This window comes from Nelumbo lutea, chromosome 3, assembly GCF_056320005.1.
Source record: "Nelumbo lutea isolate HS-2025 chromosome 3, American lotus-T2T, whole genome shotgun sequence".
NCBI lineage: Eukaryota > Viridiplantae > Streptophyta > Magnoliopsida > Proteales > Nelumbonaceae > Nelumbo > Nelumbo lutea.
The window spans coordinates 90864641-90870000 of NC_142686.1; the positions used below are offsets into that span (position 1 = coordinate 90864641).

General features: G+C 45.5%; 2 non-coding genes and 1 pseudogene across 2 annotated transcripts in view; all 3 read left to right on the top strand.

Moving 5' to 3' along the window:
• The first annotated feature begins 3681 nt into the window (after positions 1 to 3681).
• LOC148866716 (5.8S ribosomal RNA) lies at positions 3682 to 3831 on the top strand (annotated as a pseudogene).
• A 1055-nt stretch (positions 3832 to 4886) lies between these two features.
• Positions 4887 to 5040, top strand: LOC148866717 (5.8S ribosomal RNA). Its single transcript, XR_016112033.1, has one exon. It is a non-coding gene; the product is annotated as a 5.8S ribosomal RNA (ribosomal RNA).
• A 239-nt stretch (positions 5041 to 5279) lies between these two features.
• The window catches only part of LOC148866718 (25S ribosomal RNA), a 3345-nt gene continuing 3264 nt past the window's right edge, over positions 5280 to 5360 (top strand). The window contains exon 1 of the ribosomal RNA XR_016111712.1: positions 5280 to 5360. This exon is cut by the window's right edge and continues 3264 nt beyond it. This is a non-coding gene — a ribosomal RNA (25S ribosomal RNA).

Sequence of the window (5360 nt, forward strand, 5' to 3'; positions counted from 1 at the left end):
TAATCCCGCACTGTATGTGCCTAGGGTCTCACCCTGGTAGCTGAGACAAGCCACCCCAACTGACTTGGTGGCACCACAGTGTTAGCCTTGTTCGGATAGGTCTCCCCAGACCGACCCACTGGCTGTGAACATTCTTAACACGAGTCTCATTAAGTGTCCAGTTTAAGGGTATTACACAGAAACATACCAAGGGAACTTGAATCAAATATGCACTTTTATTCATTTACAATAAACTCATAAAGTACATCATTTTGATTGAAGCTAAGGGCATACAAAACTATCTAACAACCTTTTCATAAAATTTGTGTGGGAGTGTTCCCTTTTGTTTCCATGCAATACCATTTCCACAAAATAAAATTTCCTAATTTTTTTGTACTTTTTGTAATTTCTATAAATTAAATATTAGTGAAAAACCATTTCTATCTATACTTTTCGGCATGAAACCAACTTATTTTGGTGCACAAATTTTTTTGCAGGTGTGATAAAGCAACCCCTACCCTCCGAAATAATTTTTTTTCAGATCTTTCCCAATTTTTGGTAATTTTTCGTGATTAAAAGATAATAAAATTAATATTTTTCTCCAAAAATTTATTTTAATTATTTTCATCATTTTTCAATCCTAACTAGTGTCACTTGTCAAGCTTAAGACCAATCTAAGCCGTACATCTCAAGACTACCCCAATAAGATTTTCCAGAGAAGTGATGTTTCTTGCTGGTAGAGCCCCAAAAGCTTAACATACTCTTTGAGGGGGGGTGGTGACTTTGGGCGGGTTCCCCCGTGGGGGCGCCATTGGGCGAGCCTTGGTAGTCATGGGGCTTCCCCCACGTCACCCATGACGCACGGGCAGTGTAGTTGCATGCACTAGAGGCGACATGAAGCCACATTGATGCTTACCGAGCGCGACATGGTAGCGTAGTGACGTGCATCACAATGTGCAAGGTTTTACTTGATAGTGCATGCCATTGCACAATGACGTGCACTAGAAGAGATCTAGGAGTGCGACGATGCACGCGTTGCAGCGCAACGTCTGTTGAGTGCCCCTTGATCGCAAGCGATGTATGTTGTGTTGGGTGCCCTCGGCAGCATGCGTGGTCGCACTTGTTGTGTTGAGCACTGCGTGCGTTGCCGCAGCCTTAACTGTGTCATCCCGCACATGCTCGTGAACACGCGTTTGTGGCTTAGCGATGCTGGGTTAGGTGACATGCAAGCTGTTTGGCAATTGTGCTTTGGGTGCCTCCCCGCATGCTGGCTAGGGCACTCCATGGTGCCTCTGTGGCATACCTATTTCAAGCATGGAGTCCCCCATGGGGACCTCACATGAGTGGGAATGGTGCAACACAGTTGGCATGTCTCGCATTTCTTGTGATCTCCTGGTGACCCTTTTCGGATGTTGATTCATGTTGGTGGTTGCTTTCCGTGCTTAGTGGGGCCTCTGGGTGTTGCTTTCCTCGGCCATTCTACGTGTCATTGATGCATCGTTGGTTTGAGGGGTGGCTGCCTGAAGGTGTACACGATGCGCGTGAGTGGTGTTTGGATGGCATGTGTTGATGGGCTCTGTGCTTGTGGTCGGAACCATTAACCTTCCCCTCCTCTTCAGTTTTGCCCAAGCTAGTTGTTGCTATCTGGGCATGTGCGGGAGGTTCCTTTGTTGCCTACCCAAAGAAATGGAATTGATACCCCTCGAGTGGTAGTTTGTCTCTCTCCTCCCATAGTAGGGGGTGAGGGAGCCATGAACATGTAGAACGTGATGCCAAGCATTGTCTTGTGTTTGTGCAATGCACTCGGCACATGTCTAGTGTGTGTTCTCTTGGATGCAGAAGATGCCAAGGGTAGGGGCCATAGGTCCCTTGTTACCACCCTATTATATGTCCTGATATGTGATCAACAATTGCAACTGCGTAGAGCGTTCGATGTTTTCGGATGGTCTCATTCGGGTTGTGATGTCGGCAAGGAATGCTACCTGGCTGATCCTGCCAGTAGTCATATGCTTGTCTCAAAGATTAAGCCATGCATGTGTAAGTATGAACTATTTCAGACTGTGAAACTGCGAGTGGCTCATTAAATTAGTTATAGTTTGTTTGATGGTATCTACTACTCGGATAATTGTAGTAATTCTAGAGCTAATATGTGCACCAAACCCCGACTTCTAGAAGGGATGCATTTGTTAGATAAAAGGTCGACGCGGGCTTTGACCGTTGCTTTGATGATTCATGATAACTCTGAAGGGATAGGAAATCCGTCATATGGACGCCCAAAGATTACGGAATAAGGGGCAAATTTCAAAAATTTTTTCTCTCCCTTCAACTGGGAATCGAATTCCCTATTTAGAAAATCATGTTTTCAAGGATCATTCTTGAACCATAAACTGAACTAGATCTGAACCAAAAGGAGTAGGGAGAGATAATACTTGATACAGAGAAATAATATCTCTCAATGGAGGTGTTCACGCCCAAGGAAGGATCCAAAATCCACTCCCACTGAAGATGGCACAGTGCAGGTGTGAAAAAGATTGGAATCAAGATCCAATCTTGATATCTCCCAAGAAATGGAGATCGAACTGCTGTAGGTGGCGGCTGTAGGAAGGAGGCGGCAAGAGAGTATTTGCAAGGTGCATACTTCTCTCTTCTGTGATCTCAGCTCTGAAGACAAGACTGTTGATGGTGATTGTGTGTCTAAAGGCTGGCACCCCCTCTTCCTTTTATAGACTTAAAGGGATAAGCTCCTAATCCCATTAGGAGTTGCTAACCCAAATCATATATGGATTAGAAGTCCCTTTAAGACTAGGGATAACCCTTATCTTATCTGCAAATTAGATCAGCCATCTCCTAATCTAATTAGGAAGTTTCCATATCTAAATCTTATTCAGATCTTGGACTCTCTAAGTGGATAGGGTGTGGGTCCAATCCTATCAGCTGATCTTATCTCAGAATTCGCCCCTTAAGTGACTAATCAAATTAGCCTAGTTCGATATGGGCTTAAGGCCCATTTGGGGTTATGTATTCATTTAGCCTTCCAAACTACTGCCCAGTTGGGCTTCCTTGTATGGCGTGGGACCCAAACATTGATCTACACATCAGCCACATGGGTTCAGCCCAACCTTTGTTACAAGGCTTGGCCAAATACACTGTTATGGACAATGCACCCCCTGAAACCCATCAAATGGGCTATGGGCCCAACACTTACCCTAAGTGGTCCCTGGGCCAAGCAACCTTGTAACACCCAGGGACTATGGGCTCTATGTCCTTTGCTTCAATCAAAATGATGTACTTTATGAGTTTATTGTAAATAAAAAAAAGTGCATATTTGATTCATGTTCCCTTGGTATGTTTCTGTGTTATACCCTTAAACTGGACACTTAATGAGACTCGTGCTAGTTTAGAATGTTCACAGCCAGTGGATCGATCTGGGGAGACCAATCCTGACAAGGCTGACACTGTGGTGCCACCAAGTCGGTTGGGGTGGCTTGTCTCAGCTACCAGGGTGAGACCCTAGGAAAATATAGTGTGGGATTAATTGAATCTTTGAACTGGACCAGATTTCCAGTATTACCCTGGACCTTGGAGATTGATGGGCAAAATTGGAAAGTTACACCCGACCCCTAGACTCGACTATGATACTGCACTAGGTGTCAGATTAGCATGTCTTTGATGTACCAACCAGTGAGATCCTTAGCGGGGGTCAATACCTGGGTATCTCAGCTCTCGCATCGATGAAGAATATAGTGAAATGCGATACTTGGTGTGAATTGCAGAATCCCGTAAACCATCGAGTCTTTGAACGCAAGTTGCACCCGAGGCCATTTTGCCAAGGGCACGCCTGCCTAGGCTGTTAGACGGTTTTGTATGTCCTTAGCTTCAATCAAAATGATGTACTTTATGAGTTTATTGTAAATAAATAAAAGTGCATATTTGATTCATGTTCCCTTGGTATGTTTCTGTGTTATACCCTTAAACTGGACACTTAATGAGACTCGTGTTAGTTTAGAATGTTCACAGCCAGTGGGTCGATCTGGGGAGACCTATCCTGACAAGGCTGACACTGTGGTCCCACCAAGTCAGTTGGGGTGGTTTGTCTCAGCTACCAGGGTGAGACCCTAGGCACATACAGTGTGGGATTAATTGAACCTTTGAACTGGACCAGATTTTCAGTATTGCCTGGACCTTGGAGATTGATGGGCAAAACTGGAAAGTTACACCCGACCCCTAGACTCGATTATGATACTGCACTAGGTGTCAGATTAGGATGTCTTTGATGTACCAACCAGTGAGATCCTTAGTGAGGGTCAAAACCTGGGTATGTTGGGACAGTCTGAGAATTAATCTGAGTGGGTGATCATAGTGACAGGATCAGCCCCTTTGTCGACAAAGGTAATGATTGGGGATGCACTCTCACTGATTGAAACCAAGACTGTCGGTAGCCGATTTCAATCGTTGAGATTTGTTTTGCAAAATATATTTTATATGAGATATAAAAGTATATATATTATGGTTTCGAAATGTTTGCAAAAAGGTTTTTGAGAGAGTGCAACACTGTTCCTTGCAGCCGAGGGAGAGGTCCTCTCTTGTCGGGCAGTGTATGATCATTATGGGCTGAGAGGTTAAGTGTAAGGCCATTGAGGATAATACCTGATGGGCTAATCTTGTATTTACCCACAGTCCCTGGGTGTTACAAGGTGGCTTGGCCCAGGGACCACTTAGGGTAAGTGTTGGGCCCATAGGGCCCATCTGATGGGTTTCAGGGGGTGCACTGTCCATAACAGTGTATTCGGCCAGGCCTTGTAACAATAGCTAACAACCAACTCCGGGCGCGGATGGTGCCAAGGAATCTCCATGGAAGGGTGCATAAACCCAACATTGTTGGGTGTTTTTCCTCTGCATTCAAAAATGACTCTTGGCAATGGATATCTCGGCTCTTGTATCGATGAAGTGTAGCGAAATGCGATACTTGGTGTGAATTGTAGAATCCCGTGAACCATCGAGTCTTTGAACGGATGTTGCGCCCGAGGCCCTTGGGCCAAGGGCATGCCTGCCTGGGCGTCATGCATCATTGCCTCTCCCTCCCTTGCCCCATTAGGTGTTGGAGAGTTGGTGTAGATGTTCGCCTCCCGTTCCATTTTGGTGCGGTTGGCCCAAAGGATGGCCCCCGACAATAAAGTGCCATGACTTTTGGTGGTTCAATCTTAGGTGGTGGAATGCTGGACGTCGTGCACGTTGTGTTGTCATTGGGGTGTCGAGTGTGTGACCCGGTGAGGGATCCGTTGTTGACGGAGCCTGCCTTGTGACCCCAGGTCAGGCGGGGCCACCCACTGAATTTAAGCATATCAATAAGCTGAGGAAAAGAAACTAACAAGGATTCCCCT